The sequence below is a fragment of the Stegodyphus dumicola genome, chromosome X2, assembly GCF_044657685.1.
Source record: "Stegodyphus dumicola isolate Sdum_Otavi_A_Nest chromosome X2, ASM4465768v1".
In the NCBI taxonomy this organism is placed as follows: Eukaryota; Metazoa; Arthropoda; class Arachnida; order Araneae; family Eresidae; genus Stegodyphus; species Stegodyphus dumicola.
Window position 1 is genome coordinate 541,959 of NC_140781.1, and position 26,896 is coordinate 568,854.

Consider the following 26,896-nt stretch of genomic DNA (forward strand, 5'->3'; position numbering starts at 1 on the left):
TTTTATCTTATGAAGAACTGGAAACCTTAATTTGCGATTGTGAGTCGGTAATTAATTCTCGACCTTTAACATATATTTCGGAGAACTCTGAAGATGCTATCCCTTTAACTCCGTCAATGTTTTTAATTGAAAATTGTACTTCGAATGTAGCAGATATAGATAAAATTGACTCTCAGCATTTTTTGAGAAGAATTAAATACCGCACAAAACTTCTTAAAGATTTAAGGAACCGTTTCCGAAAAGAATATTTGGGGCAATTAATAATGAAACAACCACAAAATAAAGTAACCCGGTTGCCTAAAATTGGGGAGATAGTCTTAATAGGCGATGATTTCAAAAAACGCTTGTATTGGCCTTTGGGTAAAATTATAGAGAAAATTCCTGGTCGGGATGGCAAAATTCGAACAGTTAAACTAAAAACTCAGAATGGGATTTTCATAAGGCCCGTTCAGCGTATTTATCCACTAGAGATACAACTAAGTGAAAATTATTTAGTTGAAGAGCCTAACGTTAACGACGATAAGAAAAACGATCAGACTGACGTACAGCATATAAAACAGAAATTTACGTCGTCAGGACGGCTTGTTAAGAAGCCTAATGTACTAGACCTTTTTAATAGGATAACATATGTTTTTGAGTCGTTTGCCACTGACTCAAAAAGGGGGGGGAGGATGTTGCATAATCGAGAAAATATTGTTAAGAATTTTATTATTACTATTTTATATTATTATTGTCTATTTTTCAAAAGTGTGTTTTTGTTTTATTATTGTGTGAAGTTGTAACTATATGTCTTTTCTTGTGTGGCAACAACGCTTCTGTAATTCTTCAATTTGAACTTTTGGATGTGTGCCAAGTTTGATGGCGTAATGCTCTGATGAGAGCGTCGATTGATTGTGTAGATGAAACATGTTGTTTCAGAACGTTATTTCTTTAAAATATGTAAAATAAAAGTTTTGTTTTCTGAACTCGGATTATGCAAACGTTATTTAGTCTCAACAGTACTGTTTAGGCTTTTTTTTCATGAGAATAGCTATACCGCCACCACGCTTATGAAGACGGTCAGATCTATAGATGTTGTAGTTGGGAATTTTAAATTTTGTCATTTGATTTGAGGTGGGTTTCACTTAACAAAATTACATCCAGACTGTGCTGGTTGATGTAGTTTTGAATTTCAAATTTTTGTTTTTAATACCATTACTATTATAAAACATAAACTCGGCATAATAAATATGTTGCATGGTACTTGGATTAGCCGTATGGGCGTAAATATTCATGCTCGTTCTGGATGAACATCTTTAGTGCTGCCATTGCAGTCTTGAGCCTGGTGTCGGGGTTAGAAGCCTGCTTGTGTTGCTGGTAAATTTGATAAATTTCAGTAATGAACCCGGGGAATTCTTCAAAAGTGTTGTTCTTCTATGTCTCTGTTTACTGATTTTCGTATATTTTTGGAGGATTGGTCTTCTTTATCGTTATTTATAGAGTTGTTATCATTCTTGAGGGATTTCCTGTCGTTAACCGTCTTTGGGTTGCTCTTGGTAATCGCCGCATATGATTTGTTGTACGGGGCTTAAATGAATTTGGTGTTAATGAAGAAACTTAATTAATTTTTTCAATATCTGTATTTCCTGGTCTTTTAGGGCATTCCTTACTACAGGATGCATGTCCTCCTCCACAGGGGACACATTTCGCAGGAAATTCTTTACCTTTTTGAGAGCACTGGAAGGATTTGTGATTATCGGCGCGTCTGACGTCTTGTCCACGAACGTTTCTTTCCTCAATTTCCTGTACAGTCGGTTACAAAAGTATTCGAACACCGGTACCCTATCAGAAAATGACAAGATGGCGTTTTTTTTTTTTTTTTTTTTTTTTTTCCTGTCTCTTGTGTTATTCCATCCTAAGTTTTCTTCTTTCCCCATCTTGGAAAAGACTGAAAACTGGTCACGATCTCTCTTTGAATTGGGAAGCCATTTTGAGAAAAGCGGACGACCCCACCTTGGACAACGGAAATGACAGCTCACCACACCTCTCCGTCTCTTTGCATTGGGACGCGATTTTGAGAAAAAGCGGACGACTCCATCTTGGAAAAACGGCATTCGATATGTTTTGGCTTGCTGTATTTAAGTCGGGGTGGAATCCGGTCAGCTAGCTGTGTTCTTTTCCTCGGTGAAATATTGCTATCATTTCATTGAAAGTGACCTGGTAATATTTCAGGATAAACCCTCGTACATTGGGCTAAGTTGTCAGCTCTCTAAGTAAGAACTTAAAATTTTAGATACGTTTCTTAGGTTAAAATTCTGATTGAAATACTTCTTTTAAGGTATATGACTTAACTTTCCAAGATGTCACTAATTGTGTGTGTGAATTAAGGTAGTTTAATATATAACACCTGCTTCAAAGCTAACAGTAAAGTTTATTTTGTTTATTTGTCATTTAAAATTACCTGCTTATTGTCTTTCGGTGCCATCTTTCTACCATCGCTGAAATAATTTACTCATCTCGAAGATCATTATCCCTTTTATTGTGTGTATCCATAATAACTGTCTAATTTTTTTCTTTTATTGTTCATGTTGTAGCCGTACATTAAAAAACCCTTTCGCTTACTGTACTTCTGTGGTATTAGGAAAATCAGTTGCTTTTCTATCAACTGCAGTCATGATTTTAGTAACAATGTAGCACATTGCTGGAATTTAAAACAAAGAGGAAAATCATTTGCTTTTCTATCAACTGCAGTCATGATTTTAGTAACAATGTAGCACATTGCTGGAATTTAAAACAAAGAAGGCTACTTTTGAAGTTTTATATATTAAGAAACGGTATTAGATATTTCTCCTTGGGTATAATTATTCTTTAATTTCAAAGTAGTTAAAATCTAATGATTCCTTTCTTTCCCCCCTTGGCCTCTTCTAGTGTAATTTGTCATTTTTGTGCACTCTTGGATTGCAGAACATGATATCGTTAAAGAAAAAGAACGAAGATGGAACGGACAAATAATGCAGAGCAAAAAGACATCTGTGGCTGGTAATTCTTGTTTTATCTTAACTTTATTTCCATTAGAAATGCTTGAATGTTATAATTTGTACGTCCCTTCTCACATGTTGCTTTATATTGGAGTTTTACTAGTTATTTATTTTACATGATCGCTTCACATTATGTTTTAATGTTTAGGTTAGCATTTGTACATTAATTTGTGCATTAATTTAGGTTTTGAATTCCATATTGAATTGTCTGAATTGGTGCTATCTTTATATTGTATTCTAATATTCGAAGTGAGGTTGAAGTGTTAATCACACTATAATTATCCAAAGTTTGAGATTTGTTAGAGTTCTGTTGCTTCGTAGTGGTTTCAAAATTACTGCTGTAGTGTAATTTTTTCCCAAGTGGCCTCCTTTTGCATTACGAGGAGGAGGCTAAACATTTTCATCTCTGTGTGGCCTAATATTTTCCCTGTCCAATGGGGTCTTCTCTTTCGAACAGGCCAGTGTAATTGCACTGCATTTGTATAAACCAATTTTGTTTAATTTTTTTCAAATTTAGAGTCTCTCTATCAAGTGCTGTTTCTCGTAAAACCATTGTGTTAATCTTTGGATTATGGTAACTTGCATATTTTTCGTGAAAATTTGGCAAAAACCCTTCTACAACAAACTTCTACTTTTTTTTTTTTTTTTGCACCATTTTGTCTTCATGAAGTAAAGACAGGTTTATTTTTTTTTTTTTTAATTTTCTCAACATTTTTTCCAACAATCTGCTAGTCGAATTACGCTTATGCTATAAATTTTATGGAACAAAAGTGCTTAATCATGACAAATATTAACTGCAAAATTGGGAGAAAGAGCAGGTTTGCAAACTCCTTGCCAACGTTTTTAGAATGGCACATACATGGTAACCATGTACGCTTTGACCTATTTTTACTTAAAAAAAATCCCAGAATTGCGCAGACTCTTGACTTTATCCATGTACAAAGCTTTTTTCTCATAAATTAGAAAAATTTGCACGAAAATGCAGGAAAATTTTATAAATCTTTAAAGTCGGTAAAAAGGACATATATGAAATTACCTGATCGCGAAAAAGTATATACCGTTTTTAGGATGAACATTTGCACGTATAAAATATCCAAAATCTTTTCCCTCTACATTATCTATTATAAACGTCACCTGCGAATTTATAACGCAAACATTAAAAATGGTTGCTAATACTTAGTGTCAAATATTTAAATTATTTCCATGCATGTTTACTTCTGCTGAAACGTATTCCAAAATGCTACAAACATATAATTCCCAAAATAACTATCATTTAATTAAAATATAGTTTAATTAAAAAACACTACTTAAAATAGAAATAAACACATACAATAAATTAATAAAAATTAACTTAAAATGTTAATTACATTAAACTAATCCATTGCTAATAAAAATTTTCCAATAATAGCATATTATCTTATTTATTCCTTATATTTACAACAATGCATAAAAATAATATCCTCAAATGATTAAGAATACTAACTTACCTGATCTTCTACAGAACCTTGAGTGCATGGTGGATCACAAAATGTCCATTTTCACCACATTTCTTTCACCGCCATTCAAACTTATCTGTAATATCCTTCCTTTCACACAATCTCATTTCATTCCCACATTTTGGACATTCATACTTATCCGCAATTAATCCTACACTCATACAGCATTCAAGCAATTCTTTTGGATTATCAGATAAACGCAATAAAAATTTCGAATTCACATTAGATAGCGCCATGGGATCCAAAAATTAAGCAACACTGTTTCACACAACACAGAATGAAGCTAAATACAAAATGCTATAAAGTACTGCAGATATTTTTCCAAATTTCCCCCTTTTTCCGATTGAAGAGCTGTCCTTCGTCCATAAATGTCACATGACATATCTCATGATCTCTCATTTCTCTCAGACAAAAAATCCGTAATTGGAACTGGGTACTTCTCACATTTTTGCCAAAGTCCTAGGTAGTAACCTTTATCGCCTACCAAAATGTCGCCAAACTGCCTGTTACCATATTCCAAAGATTAGCCAACCATTGAAAGTTAAATGTTCAACAACAAAAAAATAAATAAATAAAAATTTAATGAGTACTCATAAAGTTATTATTATTTTTTTTTTATTTATTACGTGCTCCGCCCTTAGGCACTACATGGACAGGGAGGGACTCCCCGTGGAGGTCTTTTTAAGGGAAACTGGCTCGTATCCACGTTACACATCGGGAAAACCACGAAAACGCCTATGCAGCCAGCCCGTTCGCCGGGACTTGAACCACGGAACGAACTATCAGTGTTCAACGGCTTATACCGCACGGCCGCTGGTGTGCTACTCGTAAAGTTAGTGGAGTGAAAATGTCTTCTGTTAAGGATGCTTAAAATGTGCTTTTTCTTAGTTGTTTTAAGCATACTTTATTGTATTTTTCCTTAATCTGAACTATTTTGGCATATTGTGAAGTTTTATGAACCAATTTGCATAGATCTATTTAAAATTGATTCGATAAATAAAAATTAATTTTGAGATCAAATCAGAGATGTTTTATTATTATCAAAGTAAAATTCTGCAGATTAACTTTCAACTTTGTTTTGAAAAGCACTCTGAATGTTTCTTTTGGACTTTTTTCCGTTCTCTTGGCAAATGCATGAGAGAATTATTTTTTGAAAAAGGTGATGTCTTTTGCTTATAAGATTGACTAATGCAACTGTAACCGTGTCGCTGTAAAGAGCACATGTTTCCCAGTAGCTCTTTTAAAGTGTCCTGTTTTTTCTTTAATTGGGTCAATCTCGTCTAGAAGATCAGACATTGCTTTTGTGTTATTTAACAATTCTTTCATCTTATCTTATGTTAAAAAGCTCTTCTTCGTAATGAGCGTTTTTATTATCAAGGGGTTTTATAAGCACCCAATTCTTCTTTTATTTAACATATTTATTTATTTAACTTTAAAACTTCTTTTATTTAACAAATCCTTAAAAGTATATATGTATAGCTCTTTTAATGTTAATATATTGCGAGTTTGATTCTTACTCTTTTTTTATCTGTTATGTAACTAATTCTGTGTGTGAATTAAGATAGTTTAATGTATAACACCAGCTTCAAAGCTAACAGTAAAGTTTATTTTGTTTATTTGTCATTTAAAATTACCTGCTTATTTTTTTTTGGTGCTGTCTTTCTATCAGGGCTGAAATTATTTACTCTTCTCGAAGATCATTATCCGTAATAACTGTCTAAATATTTTTCCTTTCATTGTTCATGTTGTACCCATACATTAAAACCGCTTTTGCTAACTGTACTTCTGTTGTATTAGGGAAATCATTTGCTTTTCTATCGACTGCAGTCATGATTTTACTAACAATGTAGCACATTGCTAGAATTTAAACAAAGAAGCTACTTTTTGAAGTTTTATATATTTAGAAACAATATTAGCTATTTCTCTTTGTGTATAATTATTCTTTAATGTCAAAGTAGTTAAAATCTAATGATTTCTTTTTTCCCCCCTTGGCCTCTTCTAGTGTAATTTGTCATCACTTTTGTGCACTTTTGGATTGCAGAACATGATATCGTGAAACAAAAAGAACGGAGAAATAGTGCAGAGCAAAAAAACATCTGTGGCTGGTAATTCTTGTTTTATGTTAACTTTATTTCCACTAGAAATGCTTGAATGTTATAATTTGTATGTCCTTTTTCACAAGTAGCTTTATATTGGAGTTTTACTAGTTATTTTACGTGAACGCTTCATATTACGTTTTAATGTTTAGGGTAGCATTTATGCATTAATTTCTTAGGTTTTGAATTCCGTATTGAAGTGTCTGAATTGGTGCTTTCTTTATATTGTATTGTAATATTCGAAGTGAGGTAGAACTGTTAATCACACTATAATTATCAGAAGTCTGAGATTTGTTGGAGTTCTGTTGCTTCGTAGTGGTTTCAAAATTACTATTGTAGTGTAATTTTTTCCCGAGTGGCCTCCTTTTGCATTATGAGGAGGAGGCTAAACATTTTCCTCTCTGTGTGGCCTAATATATCCATGTCCAACAGGGACTCCTCTTCCCAACAGGTCAGTGTAATTGCACTGCCTGTGTATAAACCAATTTCATTTCAGATTTTTTCCGAATTTAGAGTCTCTCTATCAAGTGCTATTTCTCTTGAAACCATTGAAAGTTAAATGTTCAACAAAAAAGAAATGTAAATAAAAATTTAATGAGTACTCGTATAGAAAGTTAGTGGAGCTGCAAATTGTGAAGTTTTATGAACCAATTTGCGAAGATCTGTTTAAAAGTGATTCCACAAATAAAAATTCATTTTGAAATCAAATCAGAGATGTTTTATTATTATCGAAGTAAAATTCTGCAGATTGACTTTCAACTTTGTTTGCAAAGCACTCTGAAAGTCTTTCGGACTTCTTTCCGTTCTCTTGGCAAATGCATGACAGAATTATTTTTTGAAAAAGCTGATGTCCTTCGCTTATAAGAATGACTGATGGAACTGTATGCGTGTCGCTGTAAAGAGCACATGTTTCCCAGTGGCTGTTTTAAAGTGTCCTGTTTTTTTCTTTAATTAGGTCATTTTCCGCTAGAAGATCAGACGTTGCTTTTGTGTTATTTAACAATTCCTTCATCTTATCTTCAGTTAAAAGCTCTTCTTCATAATGAGCACTTTTGTTATCAAGGGGTTTTATAAGATCCCAATTCTTCTTTTGTAATTTTCTGATTCATTGTTTAACTTCTCTGTCTTCCATGTGTGAAAATTCTACGGCATCGTTTGCTTTTGAGATTTGTAAGATTTTTTTAACTTCATTTTCAGTCAATGGAAATTGTTTAAAGTAGCAGATAAATTCTTTCCGGTGTTGATAATTGAATGCGGCACGTATGAATGAAATTCTAGCAGTGGACAAATTAAATGGGATCCCTATAAAGTATTTTACTCCTGGACCATGGATTAGTCATTAACAGTACTTGTGTAAAAACAGATTAGAGTATATGAATTCCATGTTTAAGAAAGGAATTTCTCTCTGACAGTATGCAGTCTGTACCGTACCTGGAATAGCGAGGTGTTGCGTCTTCAGGGAAACAAAATCTTTTATTCTGTAATTTTTTACTGAAAATGTGTGTTTAAATTTTGTTACCTAGATAACAAAATTACATAACCCTATTTTTAACTCTTTTTATATGAAAATGAAATCAAATACAGACAAAGACATAAAATTGCATTCCTTTCCTTAGTGTAGTTATGCGCAACTTTAACTTAAAGGGAGCCAATTTTGAGTTTATAAAATTTTGGCGAGCTACAAGTATCTAGTGCACTTTTAATATTTCAGTTATAAGTGCATTATACAAAGTATAAAAATGTGTGGTATAATATGTTAAAAAAGGTATACTCTTTGTATTATTTACAAAAAATTCAGCAAGATGAAAGTTAAATACAGGGAAATCATATTTTAATGTGAAATTTAACATTGCATTTTTTCTGCGAGTTTTTTTTTTTTTTCCCTCTGGTACATGCAATGATATGGCTAAATCCTTGCAGTCGTTGGGATGTTGATTTGTTATCCTCTATCTAAACATTGATTTTAACAAGTTCAGTGTTGAAAATCCTCTTTCACATTTTTAAGTAGATCAGAAGCAGGAATTTATCTTTTTAAAAGTTTAACTGTTCATGATTTTTCTGTTCTAGGACTATTGAATGGCTTTTTGTGATATTCTTGATCTTAATTAGGATGAAAATCAGTTATTTCCATTTCTAGATCAATAGAATTGTTATTTAACATATTTGCAATCTTTTACCATTTTTCTTAAATACTAGTGTTATGTAATTGGTTTGAAGTGAATGAAGTAGTTAGCCTAACTTTAAATACACTCAAAACATCTAATTTAGAAACTAATTTAAGCTCGATGAGATTTTCCAAATGATTGTTTCAGTTTTCTTATATTTCACGCTTAAGTTCTCCAGATTTTGAAAGGGGCAAAACGTACATTACATTATGGTAAAAATGTATATTCCTCATATTTGTGTTATATTTTCACAAAATTAATTTTGATTTAAAATGAATTTATATTACCCTTTAATTCAAAGACTTTAGTTCTCTCGCCCCCCCCCTCAAATTTAAGATTTAGTTACTATGTCTGTAAGAATGGCTAAATCATAGAACCAGGTATGTTCAATAATTTCTTCGTAAGTTTCGTTTCTGGATTTTTAAAATTCTTCTATGAAACTTTTGTAACAGAAGCTGGGATGGAACCCTGGCAGCCAGACAGAATGTCCCTTTCCTGAGTGAAAAGTTCTATCATTTCTTTGAAAGTCACCTTATAATATTTGAGAATAAACCCTCGTAACACTAATAAATGTATATAGATTTTTTAATGTTTATTTAAAAATTCTGAGCTAATTTATTACTAATTCTGTATGTGAATTAACACAGTTTAATATAGAACACCTGCTTCAAGGCTAAAGGTAAAGTATTTGAATAATGTTTTACCTTTCGTCTGTTTTCAGACGCAGGTTCTATTCTACAATTTACGGAATTTCTCGGTATTGGACATCTCACATAGCTGACAAAATTTCATTCCTATGTTTAGGTTTCATAGTACAATAGGTTGAACATCCCTACATTAGTATATGGCTTTGATTCCTTCGAAAGAAAAAGGAGTATCTTAGTTTTCTTGAATTTTTGGTCAAAATTTTAGTATGTAGGTAATTGCAATAGCTCTTCCACGAAATTGCATTTAAATTTTTTGTAACATTTCAAAATGCTGTATCATTCAATGGCATTTGATGTGTTTTGGCTTGCTATATTAAAGCTGGGCTTGAACCCGGGCAGCTAGACAATATGTTCTTTCCCTGAGTGAAATGTTTCTATAATTACATTAAAGTCACCTGGTAATATTTCAGGATAATTTCTGGTATATCGGACTAAGCTGTCCTCTCTCATGGTTGAGAGTACCTAACTAAAGAACTTAAAATTAGAAATGGTTATTGCGTTAAAATTCTGAATGAAATATTTCTTTTATGGTATATGACTTTTATTTCCAAGATGTTCTTCGAAGTCTGTTTTTAGAGGGGTGTTTTTGCGCCCTTTTTTTAAAAAAATCTTTAAAAGTATACATGTATATCTCTTTTAATGTTAATGTATTGCGAGTTTGATTCTTACTCTATTTTGATCTGTTATGTCACTAATTCTGTGTGTTAATTAATTAAGATAGTTTAATATATAACACCTGCTTCAAAGCTAGCAGTAAAATTTATTTTGTTTATTTGTGATTTAAAATTACTTGTTCTTTGTCTTTTGGGGGCATCTTTCTACCAGCACTGCAATTATTTACTCTTCTCGAAGATCATTATCCCTTTTATTCTGTGTATCCGTAATAACTGTCTAATTTTTTTTTCTTTCATTATTCATGTTGTACCCATATATTAAAAACCCCTTTCGCTTACTGTACTTCTGTCGTATTAGGAAAATCAGCTTTTCTATCGATTGCAGTCGTGCTTTTAGTAACAATGTAGCACATTGCTGGAGTTTAAAACAAAGGAGGCGATTTTTGAAGTCTTATATATTAAGAAACAATATTAGATATTTCTCTTTGTGTATAATTATTCTTTAATATCAAAGTAGTTAAAATCTAATGATTCCTTTTTTTCCCCTTTTGGCCTCTTCTAGTGTAATTTGTCATCACTTTTGTGCACTCTTCGAATGCAGAACATAATATCGTGAAAGAAAAAGAACGATGATGACAAGAACGGAGGAATAATTCAGTGCAAAAAGACATCTGTGGCTGGTAAGTCTTGTTTTATATCAACTTTATTTCCACTAGAAATGCTTGAATGTTATAATTTGTCCGTCCTTTTTCACATGTTGCTTTATATTGGAGCTTTACTATTTATTTATTTTACATGAACGCATCACATTATGTTTTGATGTTTAGGGTAGCATTTTTGCATTAATTTCGTAGGTTTTTGAATTCCATATTGAAGTGTCTGAATTGGTGCTTTCTTTATATTGTATAGTAATATTCGAAGTCAGGTCGAACTGTTAATCACACTATAATTGTCAGAAGTCTGAGATTTGTTAGAGTTCTGTTGCTTCTTTGTGGTTTCAAAATTACTGTTGTAGTGTAATTTTTTCCCGAGTGGCCTCCTTTTGCATTATGAGGAGGAGGCTAAACATTTTCCTCTCTGTGTGGCCTAATATATTCCCTGTCCAACAGGGTCTCCTCTTTCCAACAGGTCAGTGTAATTGAACTGCCTGTGTATAAACCAATTTTGTTTTAGTTTTTCCCGAATTTAGAGTCTCTCTATCAAATGCTGTTTCTCTTAAAACCATTGAAATTCAATTCAGGTTTTATAGTACAATAAGTTAAGCATCCTTACATTATTATATGAATTTGATTCCTTCAAAAGAAAAAAACAGTATCTTAGTTTTTTTTTTTTTTTTTTGAATTTTTGATCAAAGTTTTAGTTATGTAGGTAATTGCAATATCTCTTCCGCAAAATTGCATTAAAATTTTTTGCAATATTTTAAAATGCTGTATCATTCGATGGCATTTGATGTGTTACATTTATGTCATTAAATGAAGAGGCTAGATGAAATATTCAAATCGTGTAGCTTCTACATTTAGTTTGACAGTAAAAAGTCTGGAAGTAATATTATTCTTTGTTGAAAAATATCTTTATTGATACCAAGTGTTGCAAATCAATCTTAAGTTATTTCTCAGAGTAATATATAAAAACTGTCCCCCTCTGGCTACATTCCTGAAAGTAAGCATTAAGTATTTAACAAATCGATTTGATCATATTTTATGCATCATGCAGACTATATTTCCAGCTCTTTCATTAAAGTGCAATTTATTTTCAGTGTATGAACATGAAATTTCTTCTAAAATACTGTACAAGCCTAGTCACTTATTCCAAATTTAATTCAGTTTTCATATAAGAATTAAAATTTGCCAGACAATTGCTTTCTTAACATCTATTAAACTAAAAATAGTTTAATAGATGTTGTTGTAATTTAACACTTTTGACTTTATTGTTTTCAGAAATTTGCTAAATCAAGTTTATCTTTGTGTGACCTTGCATCTAAGGCACCAATAATAAATTTGTTTTGGCATTCACTTGTTAAATTTTTAAAGAAAACTTATTATTGATGTAAAAGAAGGAACAAATTACATTTATCTTGGTAATATGTCTTTTGATATTGTCTTAAGTTATCGCGTCTTATGGTTATTTATGGTGTCTCATGATATTGCAGCAACTTAAAATGCATTTCATAGAACTTGTTGTTTCTTAAGTTGCTTAACCTATTTTCATAGCTTCTTGTCATCTTTATGTTTTACTGTTCCATGTTCAAATATATATAAAAGGTAAATTTCTAATCAAATATTCTTCCATTCACAGCACAGTGATATAATTTGTGTTCGCATTTATTATACAGTTATGATCATTATTCATTATAGAGTTTTATATATTTATTATATATATTTAATTTATATCATTATGTATTATATGATTTTGCTTTTAGAATATATCACAATATATGTTTCGAATTGCTAATAAAACTATTATGTTTTTCAATATGTTAATGTGATCTGTGTGTCTTTTAGGTTAATTATTTTAATAAAGGAATTAAAATAAAATCATACCCTTTTAATGTAATTCACATTTTACCATAAAATTTTTTTTTAAAGTCACATTTGATAACAATATAAAAAATGTTGGTAGAAACTTTAAAATTATTCCTATTTTTATTGGCAAGTATTAAATATTCTTCACAAAATTCCATTTCTCAGCAAACACCATCTCAATTAATTTAATCAGTTTCCAAATAAAAATTAAATTCAGTATGTCGCAGAGTAAGTACCAGAAGTAGAACTGCATGAAACACACAAGAACATATCCATATTTAGACAATCACTATTCACTTCTAACTGTTACTAACTGAATAAAGGAAAATATAAGTATAAAGTTCTATGAATAAAAGATCAGTTACACTAAAGAAAATTTTTTTTAATATACATTACATTTTAATTCTATATAATTATTCTTTTGTTTTTCACTTGCCCTTGACATTAGTTGATGACAGCTGATTCATGTCAGAAATATTGTTCCTTATAAAAAAATACACACATAAATTTTATGTTTTATATATAGAAAAATCTATGTACTCTTCTGTTATAGAGACTTGGATTCAAAAATGTCTGTATGTGTGTTTATACACAAACATACATATATACGTGCATATGTGAACACATTCATACATACATTTCTGAATTCGGTCCTGATAACAGAAGTGTACCAAATTTTGCCGCAGTTGTTAAATGAATAGTCTAAGGTAAAATGGTTCTGGTTTATTTGATTACAGCAAAGCTTGATCAGGCTCATCTATACCTAAGGGTGTAGAAGATGCCGTTGTGTAGTACTTTCGATTGAAAACTGTCACACATTAATATTACATGTGTATAATCAGCTATAAAATATGCACCAAGAAACTGAAATTGTCAACAGTAATTTAATATACTTTATTCTGTGTTACATACGAATAGTACATTCTTTTTGGGCAAAGCTATATGAAGCATACACAATCAGCCTCATTCAAATACTAAATATTTAAGTATTTTTTGATTATCCAACCCCTACTTTCAGCATTTTATAAAAGTGTTAGGTTTTTTTTATGCATTCCTGGTACACATCCGACCAAAGACAGTGCATAAAAATGGTTATATGATTATATTATACAAATGGTTATAATTTTATAGTTAACCATCATTTCGCTGGCAAATACTTTTTTTATCATAATGAATTACATTAGAATTTTGGAGTCTATGTACTTATAAAACAGAAAGCGTTAGATTTCATTAAAAATACAATGTTTTCCCTAAGAATAAAGAATCAAAAATGTGCATTCTATGAAATTGTACTTTTTAAATGATAAAATTTTAAAATCTACAATCTGAGTATTAGAATATGGTTGGAAAATTACCGTAAAATCTCTTGTTTCTACCAAAGTGCTTTTAATATTCTGTGATGGATGGAATTCTCTTATGAAAATTATGTTATGGTACTTGAAATGGTTTCTTGTTTACTTAAGAATTATAACCAGATAATGAAGCTCTTACAACAAATTTTATCTGATTAATATAATTTATGCCTTTTTTTTTTTAATGAAATGGCTGTTGTATATAATGATTGTAGTTGTTTAAATTTAAATAATTCTTTGGCATAATGTAATTTATATCATCTATGTTGCTACAATTCTGTTTCAGTACAAGACCATCATGTCAGTGTAAGATTTCGTAAGTGGAGACTTGGTTTCTAATCTTTGTGTAATATAATACGGAGAAGCTCTTACTGTGAATTTTCATATGTATAATTTATTCTTGTATTGGATTGGAATGGACTCAGTGTTTTCATTTAGGATGTTTCATATTCAAAGAGTTAGTTCAGTGTTTCATATTCAAAGATGATTAAGTTCATACAATGTAATTAATTAATAGACTTATCACACAGACCTTTTTAATAGACTTATTCTTAAATTTTTTGTTCAGTCATAATGTTACTAATTAAAAACAGCATTAGAAAAACAAAACTGGTTAAAAGAAAACTTCAGTTATTTTTAAAATTGATGTTTTATATTTAAATGCTTTTATTAATATAAAAACAACAATAAACATATTTCTAAATAATAAGGTTATTAAGAATCCTTAAGAAAATTTTTAACATTTATAAAGGTTTGCAAGGTGAAAACATAATCGATTTTGTTATAAATCACATGGTTTTGACATGTTTTGAGTATGCTCCTGCTGGATTGGTAGAAGCTTGGTGATCCTGTTATGAACAAATCTTAACAGATGTAGATATAGCATGTGAATATAGAATCTAAAGGAAAGGTAAGGTTAGATTAGGGTCTTTGAATATTACCAAGCACAATGGTTATCAGTCTGAAGAAGAATGCTTTTATGAAGGACTTTATAGGGCACACCCGTTCTTATATGGCAGGGTTGCTTTCTCAAGTACTGAGGTAGGGAATATTTAATCTGCTCTTTTTTTTTTTTTTTTTTTTTGAAGTGTTTGGTAATGGTATTATTCATTTCATGTATTTTCTGTAATACATATAGAACACTAATATTTCTATTACAAGTGTCTTTTTTCATTTTTAAGTGCTTTGCTCGTTGATATTCTCAAAATTGCATCTAATAAGTAGTGCTATTAAGTATATAATAGCTATATATTAAGTATAAATTATAATATAATGTACGGTTGATCTTTACAATATGGTAACTGGTAGTTTGGCGACATTTTGGAGGCGATAAAGGTTACTACCTGGGACTTTGGTAATAATGTGAGCAGTACTCAGTTCCGATTACGCATTATTTTGCGTGAGGGAAATGAGAGATCATGGGATATGTCATGTGATATTAATGGACGAATTACGGTTCTTTAATCGGAAAAGGGGGGAAATCGGGGAAAAAATGTGGAAATTTTGTATTTAGCTTTATTCTGTGTTGTGTAATTTTTGGATCCCATGGCCCTAATTAAAGTGAATTCGAAATGGGTATTTAGGCATTGTGATAAAGAGAAGTTTGCTTTTTATTTAGCGGAGGAAGCATGGAGGAAAATTTCGCAGAAAAAATCTTTCAATAATTTTATTGAATGAATTAGAAAAGTGTATCCGCCACGTAATCAAGATTCTGAAGAAGATTAGGTAAGTTAGTATTTTTAATTATTTGAGGATATTATTTTTATGCATTGTTCTAAATGTAAGTGGAAAGGAATTTGGTATTATTGGGAAAATTGTTATTAGCAATGATTTAGTTTAAAGTAATTAGGATTGTAAGGTAATTTTTATTAATTTAATGTATGTGCTCATTTATATTTTAAGTAGTGTTTTTGAATTTAATTATATTTTAATGAAATGATAGTTATTTTGTGAATTTTATGTTTGTAGGAATTTGGTATACGTTTAAGTTGAAATAAACGTGCATGGAAATAATTTAAATATTTGATACTAAGTATTTGTAATACTTCCAGTATGAATTCGTTGGTGACGTGTATAATGTAATAGATGATTTAGAGGTAAAAGTTTTTGGATATTTTATTTATTTTATATGTGGAAATGTTCATATTTGTAAAGGGTAAATACTTTTTCGCGATCAGGTAATTTCATATATGTTCTTTTTACCGGGTTTAAAGATAGAGAAAATTGTCATATATATTCGTGAAATTTTTCTAATTTATGAGAAAAAAGCAGTGTACATGGATATAGTGAAGAGTGTGCGCAATGCCATTTTTGTGCAATTCTGGGATGTTTTTTTAAGTAAAAATAAGTCGACGTGTACATGGTTTAGTGATATTATAATTAAATGATAGTTATTTTGTGAATTTTATGTTTGTAGGAATTTGGTATACGTTTAAGTTGAAATAAACGTGCATGGAAATAATTTAAATATTTGATACTAAGTATTTGTAATGCTTGCGGTATGAATTCGTTGGTGACGTGTATAATGTAATAGATGATTTAGAGGTAAAAGTTTTGGGATATTTTATTTATTTTATATGTGGAAATGTTCATATTTGTAAAGGATAAATACTTTTTCGCGATCAGGTAATTTCATATATGTTCTTTTTACTGGGTTTAAAGATTGAGAAAATTGTCATGTATTTTCGTGAAATTTTTCTAATTTATGAGAAAAAAGCAGTGTACATGGATATAGTGAAGAGTGCTCGCAATGCCATTTTTGTGCAATTCTGGGATGTTTTTTTAAGTAAAAATAAGTCGGCGTGTACATTGTTTATGTTTATGTGTTATTTTGAAAAACGCGTAAGGAGTATGGTATTGTGCACTTTTTCCCAATTTTGCAGTGAATATTTGTCATGATTAAGCAGTTTTGTTTGATAAAATTTCTAGCATAAGTGTAATTCGGCTAGTAGATTGTTGGAAGAAGTGTTCAGTAGATAAGAAGAAAAGAAACATGTCTTTACTTCGTGAAGACAAAATGGCGGCGGGGAAAAAAAAATAGAGGGTTGCTGTAGGAGAGTTGGTTGCCAAATTTTCGCCAAAAAATCGCCAAGTTACCATAATGTAAAGATCAACCCAATATATTTTTAGTATGTAATCATTCAAAATAAATTTTATGGAAAAAGAAAAGACACTTGACAGCAGAGATTTTCTGGAAATCCCAAGTTAAATACATATGAAATCATTTGTTTACAATCAGTGAACGTTAACACCAAAACAGCGACTCAACGCTTACAACAGCCAGCAGTTCCTCCTTTACATGAACAAGAAATTAAATAAAAAATATATATATATATATTTCTCCTTTTTCAACAATGAAATGTCCTTCGATTTCATGCGATCATCACGCTATAGAACTTATCCTTCAACAGGAAGTCAAAATTCGTACATTGGGTTTTTCAAGTAAAATTTCGTGCTTTACTAAATGACGCGCTTTTTTAAATTCTCTCTGCTTCAGTAATATAGCGAGAATTTACGTCTCCTTGAACAAAATCAAACATTTCGCAAAAGCTAAGCAACTCCATTTTTGGATGGACGAAGTCAGATCACAAATCAAAATACCGATTTTTATACGCCATACCTATATGTGAATTTAATCGCGGATAAAAAGAAAAGGCAAAGTAGTAGAAAACATCCTAAAAATATTACTGTCTCCATGGGTGTAGTCAAAACGAGAGGAAGCTGTAATCATTTACAATAAATACTGTCTCACAGGTGTGTGTTAGAGCTTTAGCAAATCGCATGTATTCGTTACCGAGTGACGGGTACAACGGTTGACTCGATGTACCGATTCGGTACTTACAAATTCATTTCGTTACTCGCATCTGTCGTACGATGCGGTTTATTGGAGTACGAATGATGCGGTTTCTATGCGAATACGAATGATGCGGTTGCTGTTCGAATACGAATGATACATTTGCTAACAATACCCGTGTGCCACATTTTTCATTGATAATTTCGAATTTTTTTGGTTAACTCATCGGGCAAACTCTTGTTTACATTATGTGTTTTAGTTGAAATATTGTTTAGTTGTTGATATTTAAGAAAATGATCAATTTTGATAGCGTGAAGCGTTATTTTGTATTTGCTTTTTACATTTAGATTTATAGCGCATGTTATGTCTGTAATTTGAAAATTTAGATGATTATTGATTTTTTTTTCTTGAACGTGCCATAGGGAGATTTTATTGATTTGAAATATTTATATACTGCACTTAGGTATTGTTTAAATAAGAATATGTAGGTTAATATAAGTTCTTTACTTAGGAGTAAGTATTGTAATCGAGAAATAAAAAGGAAGTAAGTATTGTAATCGAGAAAAATTTTTGGGTATCATATTTCAACGGAAATATCCATTTTTGACGATTACGGAATCCATGTGAACTATTTTAGGTGACGTCTGTACGTACAAAGACAATTCCCCCCTCCCCAGAAACGGATTGTTAATGTAATCCCATTTACTCTAAGCTGATACTTATGACTAATGATTATGATTAAGTTGATACTTGAAAGGGATTTTTTTCGTGATGTGTAAGTACGTATATATGCATTTCACATAACTCAAAAACGATTAGAAATTTTGTATATGAGCCCATTATAACATCTAGATGTGCACCTCCCTTTTTATTGCAATCGGTAATACTAGAAAACGTAAATATGTATATTTTAAATAAATTATAATTAAATGTAAAGTACACACACATATATATATATATATATATATCATTATAATTAAATGTAAAGTACACACACATTTATATGTATATAAATATAAAATAAAAGCCAAGTAAGGCAAAAATTAAAGCCTTGGTTTTTATTTTATTTATTTATCACTAAGTAAGTTACTTGGCTTTTATCGTTGGTTGTAGTCAGGACTTAATTTTTAAAATTAGAAGTGCTGGAGCTCTATGGAAGGCCATCAGGAAAGATGAATAAATAAATAAATAAAAAACAAATAAAATAACTAATGCAATAATAAAATAATTAACAACTAGAATATTAAATGATTATTATTATAATTCAATAAAAATGTAAAGACAAATGAAAATTTAATTAATTCTTAAATTAATGATGAACAACTAAGTAATGAAATAAAATACCAGACATCGTCTGGTTTGGGGGCTGTGGCTGAAATTGCAATTTAAGAACCAAGCCAAGCATTAGCTAAATTTAGGCCCTTGATGAGCAAATAATGTACTGTTTACCAGAGTATAGATAGAAACTTGGTTATGTAGCCTATTCTTCTAAAACGATGTTTCGTCGCTGCCTTCCCCCACCAATTCCCTTTTTTTCGGTTTCGGATTATTTGGTTACGGCAATGCACACTAAGGCTATTGCCTAAGGGAAGGGATGCCTTCGTGGAGGACTTTTTAAAGGAAACTGGCTCATATGCAAGTTACACATGGGGAAAACCCCGAAAACGCCCGTGTAGCCAGCCGTTAGCCGGGAATTGAACCCTGGACTGAAGTATTAGTCTTCAGCGACTTTGCCGCTCGAGCGCTGGTGGGGTCTTCGCTGTTTGAAAAATAGGTGTTCACTTTTCGATAAAGCAAGCACCTGTTTTCTTCAATTAAAACAGGTTATATGACATGACTCTTACTACTTCATTCTCACTTAGCTTTTGATTTCTAATATTGATTCAATATTTTCTGTAGGCATTCTGATTAGAATAATGGATTTCAAACATGTGCAAAAGGCGTGTATCTGAATATAATTAGGTTTTTATAACATACGGTCCATTTTATTAATTTCTAAAGCAATAGAATCACATTATCGCTGTTTTGAAAGAAAGCAAAAATGTGACAAATGTATAATGAACATTAATATACATGCTTTGCTAGAAATTCACCCTTTCGTCATTAGCGGTTCTGATGAAAGGAATGGGGAGCAGCAGCAAACGAAATAACGAATAACGGACAAATAACGAAATCTAATCTTTAATGCGGTCTCCCAGTTTCTTTAGCCCACCAGCGGCAGAGCGGTAACGTCGTTGAACACTGGTAGTTCGGTCTGAGGTTCGAATCCCGCAAACGGGTTGGCTGCATGGGTGTTTTCGTGGTTTTCGCCATGTGTAACGTATATACGAGCCATTTCCCTTAGAAAGTCCTCCACGAAGGCATCCCTCCCTTTAGGCAGATAGCCCTAGTGTGCTTTGCCATAGTTAAATACACCAACACCAATCCAGTTTCTTTATTTGTATTTGGGAAAGTTTTATTGTCATTATGAAAAGTGAAATTTGATATGGCTACCGCATAACTTTTTAAATTATGCTTATTTTTGCTGCACTTCATTTAAATTTATTTCCTCGAATTATTCTAACTTAATTAAGCGATACACGAAGGCAAGTTACGAATGGCATCAAACACTGCAAATTTTGAAATTAAATTTCCCGGTCAATCTCTGTCTACGGGACTCAAACTTCTTGTATTTTTATTTTTTCATAACGAGTATAAAACTTTGCCAGCTATAAATATAGGAACCAGAAGACAACATTAAAAGTTAGATTTCATAATTTGTCAAAAATTAATTCTTTTTAAAATTTGACATTGACAAAATATGAATATTTTAGTCATTTAAAATACTTTTGTATTTTTGTTGCACCGTATTTAAACTTGCTTCTTCGAGTTATTGACACTAAATTACATTAATTCCGTTAACTATTAGAAAATAGTTATAGCAAATCATCTAATTACGACATCTCTAAGAGGTCACTTTCTAAGAAATCTGTACTTTTGAGAACATAAACAAACATTGGTAGTGAACATCACCTTTTTAAGACCACGATGTTATATTCAGATACAACACCTTCTGAGCACGTCTGAAATTCATTCTTCTGCTCAGCATAATTCGTCTGCATAAAATAATAAATAGTATTAGAAATCAAAAGCTAAGTCGAAGTAGAAACAGTCATTTCTTCTAAACCATTTTAATTGAAGTAAACAGACGTTCGTCTTATCGTAAAGTAGACACCTATTTTTAAAACAGCGGATGAAACGGAAAAGAGGGAATTGGCGGGGAAGGCAGCGAACGAAATGACACTTTTTGGAGCTGGGATGAAATGAGAAAGGACGAAAAAGTACTAAGCCAATAAGACAAGGTCTGGTATTTTACTTTATAATTTAACAATTCATCATAAATTTAAGAATTATTTTAATTTTTATTTGTCTTTACATTTTTGTTAAATTTTACTGATAAGTATTTTATTTCAGTTGTTAATTATTATGTTACTTTAATTATTCATTACTTTAATCACTATTTTTTTGTTATTTTAATTATTAAGTTTTTTAATAAGTAATTTTTTAGTATTTTAATTACTAATTAATGTTATTATTGTAATATTTATTTTATTTCGTTATTTATTTTTTATTTTATTTTTTCCTGACGGCCTTCCATAGGCGCTTCTGACTTCTGAGACACCACAAAAGGAGGTGAATTATTTGTATCCAAAAATACGACGCGAAACTTCCTATCGCATAGGGCCGTATACCGATAAAATAGGCTCAGGATACGAATACCGATCGATTTTACCGAAAGTAACGAGTAACGATACGAAAGTAACGAGTACTGGTTCACCGAGTAACGAATACATACGGGTACACAATTTCTCCTTACTTCTACAGCACTAGTGTGTGTAGTGAGTATGTTTGGTAAGGCTGAATAGATGTGATGATGGGGGGGGGGGGATGGATAGTGTTGAGATGCTTCGTATTCAAGCATTTATTTATTTATTTTACCATGGAATTTAGCATGGAATACAAGGCAATATGTATGCTTTCATCCTGAGACACACAGCAAAAGACCCATAACATCAGACAAAAACATATATTACTTTAACTAAAATAACTAAAGACAATAAGCATAGATCGGTGGTATTTATTAATATATTTATCATAATTTACTATAAGTTTATTTATGGTCAGCTCGCTATCATAATTTATTACTTGTTAATTAATGTTAGTTTAACACATTGAAGAAAAAAGTATTTATATTATCTCATAATTCTAAGAATTTATTTAAGGCAATGAAGAATAATAGATCCCTCACATTTAGATATTAAACAGATAGCAAACAACAGTTGAGGGAAAAAAAAATCGGTGAGGTATAGTATTTAAAGGCAAAAAAATATTTAAGCGATCTCCGGGGGGGGGGGAAAGATAGGAGAACGAAGTAGCGCATAGCGCAACCTAACATACACGTCGCTTCGCAAAATCTCCATTTTCCTTCTCTGGAAACTGGAAATGTAGGCGGTGTCGTTCTGTTGGAAGATAGCCAGAGACGCCGCACTCATTAGTGTTTAGCCAAGATAATCGAGCTTTTTCCCAGTATAGACGGAAAAATTAGACTAACGAGGGTCAAGATAGGAAATGAACTCTGCTTCCTCCAGTGTCCCGGCTTTTCCCGTCGGAGATCTCTACTCCCGAATCTGCTGGTCCTCTGTTCCACTGCAGAACATCTCGAGATAGAAACAACCCTACGACTGGTCAGGCTGATTGCGTTTCAGAACCTGCTTCAAGTCTGTTTGTGTTTCAGAACCTGCTTCAAGTCCTCACGTGATAACCAGAGCTGGAAGAGTTATTGGTCTTCCTCAACGACTGGACCTGTGTGTATTGAATTCCTCCGTACCGTCGGACCTCAATGGTGGGAGGAGATGTTACATCTAAACTCTGGACTATCAGCGCCGTTGCATCTAAAATCTAGAATAATCAAAACAAAAACGTATATAGAACTCTGATTTGCATTGAACTGGAACCAGAACAAGAACTAGAAAGATTGTATGAAGGAAAGAGCGTAATGCTCATCTAAACGTAATCTGTTAATTGTGTATAAATATAATCTATTTATGTTTCACACAAGTGTCAATATTTTGAAGAATCTTGGAATTTAGATAGTTCAGCGATCAGAATGGATGTTTCCTTGGCCATCCGGAAGATAGAAAATGTAAGATAATTTTTTTTTTTTTTTGCCTTTATAGAGAATTCAGAAATATTAATTTTGAGTGAGAATCTAGAATTTCGTTTCCACTAGAAGGTTTCAGAGATACATTATATTCACTTTTACATTTAGCCTTTGAAGTTAAATAAATTTTACAATTTCGACCTAGCTTTTGCGGTTTAAAATATGATTCTCCTTGTTTAATTGCAATATGTGTCATCGATTCGCAATCAAATAAACCGAATATTTCATCTGATACAATTAATTAACATAATAAATTAAAATCACTCACTTAGCGCATCTGACAATAATACTCAACGGTAGCATTTCATCTTGACGCAAATTAAACATAGCTTTCTGAATGTAATTTTTGCGCTTTTTGAAAACTGTATAACACTCTCGTGGCGTTGTCTGAAATTCTTTCAACACTATTGTTCTAAGCTTATCATAATTGCGCATGTCTTCTTCAGTCAAATAAACTATTCAATTATTCGCTCTCACCCAGAATATTCAAAATAATTTCCAATTTTAGCTTATCTGGTTTAAACGCTTTCTCAAGGGACTGGAAAAAAGATTGAATGACTTTACTCTTGAAGGTACTGGCAAAGAATATGTATTGTTAAAAACAAGGTGGATAGAATAGAACAAGGAGGAGGCTATTCTAACCTCCTTGGTTAAGAAGGAAAACTTCTTCGCACCAAAAGTTGCTCGGCTGCCCATGAGCGAAATATCTGTCTCCAAAGCGCCAAAGTTCGAAGCCGGCATCGAAGTTCGAAGGTCACGTTTATCAAGAGTCCATAAAACGAATATCGTTATAATTTTCTTAAAACTTTGAAGGAAAAGAAAATATTTTCTCCCGTAAGTAAATTAAATTAATAGGTTAGTTATTTTGAGTCCACCCCCTCCCAAAGAAAAAGTTCAAAAATCTGAGTCTAAATTATTACAAAAAGTAAAAGAAGAAACGTTTTGTCGGTGAGATCGGAGATCATCATTCGTTAAGTGGCGTTCGACACGAAGGCCTTTACCACAACATGTTTATCAATCCCCTAAGAACCTGTAACAGTTGGTTAAATTCCATAAACTGGAAAAGTCCTGTGCACTTGTAATAAAAGTGCAAAGACTTCAGTAGTGAAGAAGTTGATCATGGGTGACGCCATACATCGGCCACAGATGAAGTCTTCGTTGGATAAGCTATAATAGCAACTAATAATTTTGACATATCTTTTACACATTATCGTAGATTTGACACAGTATCGTACAGTAATATTGGAAAATAATATATACAAGTCCCAGATTTTTTTTTTTTTTTTTTTGCTTTCGTCCGAGGCGAAAGTACCTATATCTTAATACTCATAGGGAAGTAGACTGTCACGTGATATACGAATTTAATGATGATAAAGTCAGCAGCCTTGGTACCGGGCAAAGTCCGGGGTAAGATGAAAATGATGATAAAGATGGAACAAAATCTTGATTAAATAGTTGAAAATAAAATATATACAAGAACTACCATCTAACATTATGATGTATAGTTTTGGGCCGTTTATGCGGCTGTGGGATTAGATAGTCGTACTCCCCTATGTTTTTAATAACTTCTTTTCGTAGAATTTGAATGTAATCTTTAGTAATTCGGTATATAATGGTAAAATCTTTAGAGAATTATAAATGACAGTGTTCCTAACGAACCACGGAGAGTTCGATAGGAATCTGAGAGTTTTACTCTGAAAACTTTGAAGCCTTGCTCGGTTTGAACGTGCAGTAGCTGCCCACGCCCAAGCGGCATATAGAATTATGGGTCAGATTGCCTGTAGATAGATTGTTCTTTTAGCGTTGATATTTAACTTCGAATATTTTCACATCAGAGAGTATATGCTCATTAAGGCACATTGTGCTTTGTCTCTGATATAATTAACATGAAATTTGAAAGTTAACTTCTGATCGAGATAAACACCTAGATATTTTGCTTGGTGGTCACTTGACACGATTTATCCGTCCATTGTAATTTCTTCCAAGTCTTGAGGGATATTTCCTTTCTTAAAGTAAATCACTTTTGATTTTTCGGGTTTAATTTTAATTTTCCATCCTTTAAACCTGGGTGAAATGTAATTAATGGCATTCTGTAGTTTATTTCTTGCATGATATGGATTAAGTGAGAGACATCAAAGTGCCATGTCATCGGCATAGCATGCAGTGAAAGTATTTTCTATATTAGGAAGATCGTTCATATATAAATTATAGAGAAGCGGGAAAATTACCAACCCCTGTGGTAACCCGCGTTAAATTTTCTTGTGGTGGAATAGTTATCTTGAATCTTAACTTGAAAAGTTCTGTTCTTTAAAAAATCAGGAATTAGATGGATGATGGCAGGTGAGAAATTGTAGTTAATCAGCTTGATGATAAGACCGGGATGTCAAACTTTATCGAAGGCTTTCTCTAAATCCATAAAAATAGCAGCGACTACTTCCTTTTTATTAAAATTTTCACCTATGAATTCTACAATTCGGGCGATCTGCTGAGTCGTTGAGAATCCCTGGCGAAATCCAAATTGATGGTCTTTGATGATGTTATTTTCATTAATAAAAGTGGTGAGTCGAGACTTGATAAGCCTTTCGAAAAGTTTGGCAATTGCAGGCAGAAGACTGATCGGTCTAAAGTTACTTGTGAGATTTCCAGCTTTGCCAGTCTTTTTAATGACAGTTAGAATGGCGTGTTTCCAATATTTTGGGAATGTATTAAGTCTTAAACATGCGTTATAAATATTTGTAATAAGGACGATGTCTTTCCTTGGGAGGTATTGCAGGGCCTTATTAGTGATATTGTCATATCCAGATGCTTTCTTTGGATTAAGTTTCTTTATAATTTTCTGTATTTCTTTGGGAGAAGTCGGGTTGTTTTGATTTTCAGGATCTTTGCAGAGGAAATCGGTCAAGGGATTGATAATGTTGATATCATTCGGGTGTGGGAAATTATTTATATTAAACTGTTGTTCATAGTTATCAGAGAAGAGGTTGACAATTTTCTTATGATCGTAAATTTTGGTGTTATTATCATCTAGAATGGGTCCAATATTGGAGGGAGTGCTTCGGAGACTTTAGCAACTTTCCACACAGAATGGTCGGTGTGCGAAAGACTTTCTCAATGAAGTTATCCCAGCAATTGTTTCCGTACACTTGGATAAGTTTTCTGAGGTTTCGATTGGCAGCATTAAATCTTCTTTTGTGTTGGGTGGAGTGAGAACGTTGATAAATTTTTCTTAGTCAATTTTTCTCTGTAATTTTCTGTCTAATATTGTGTGGGAGCGTATAATTAGTCTGTTTTGGAATACATTTGGCGTGGTTGAGGGCTTCGTTGATTTTACTGCTAAGATAGGCTGTGGCATCATGAATTTCGCTGTTATTAGTCATTTTAGTGGTAGCAGATATGTTTTCTTCAAGGTGATAAGCATAGTTTTCCCAATTAATAAGGCACTTTATAGGCGGAAGACCATGCTTTAAGCCATATAAAGTGAATCGTACTGGTAGGTGATCTGAAAAAAGTTCTTTATCCACTTGGAGAAAAGGTATTTGAGGAACATTGAAGGTAATTAAGATGTCTAGTACATCAGAAGTATTTGAGATTTGATGAAGATCCATAGGTTCATCTGGACCATAAATGTTGATATAAGGGTTGTTGATGGTAATAATTCCGTCTGGATTATTCGCGTGGAGTTCCAGTTAACGTGCTTACAATTAAGTCCCCAGCAAGAATAGCTGGATAACCAAAGTTGAGAATATAGTCAAGATCTTGAGTGTTGAGGCTTTTGTTGAGTGGCTTATAAACAGCAATGGTGAGATATTCTTTATTATCACTGTTCAAAATACATGCACTTGCTTCAAAGCTCATAAGGGGAAGAGGAAAGATGGTACTGTTTAGGCTTTTTTTTTCATGAGAATAGCTATACCGCCACCACGCTTATGAAGAC

At 32.0% G+C, this 26,896-nt stretch overlaps 1 long non-coding RNA gene across 2 annotated transcripts in view; it reads left to right on the forward strand.

The window, feature by feature from the left end:
- Positions 1-1,749: 1,749 nt before the first annotated feature.
- LOC146992667 (uncharacterized) overlaps positions 1,750-26,896 on the forward strand; it is a 264,717-nt gene continuing 239,570 nt past the window's right edge. Inside the window, exon 1 of one of the 2 annotated variants that reach the window (XR_015039064.1) lies at positions 1,750-2,252. This is a non-coding gene — a long non-coding RNA (uncharacterized LOC146992667). The remainder of the gene's footprint in view (positions 2,253-26,896) is intronic. The other variant, XR_015039063.1, reaches the window with a different exon arrangement.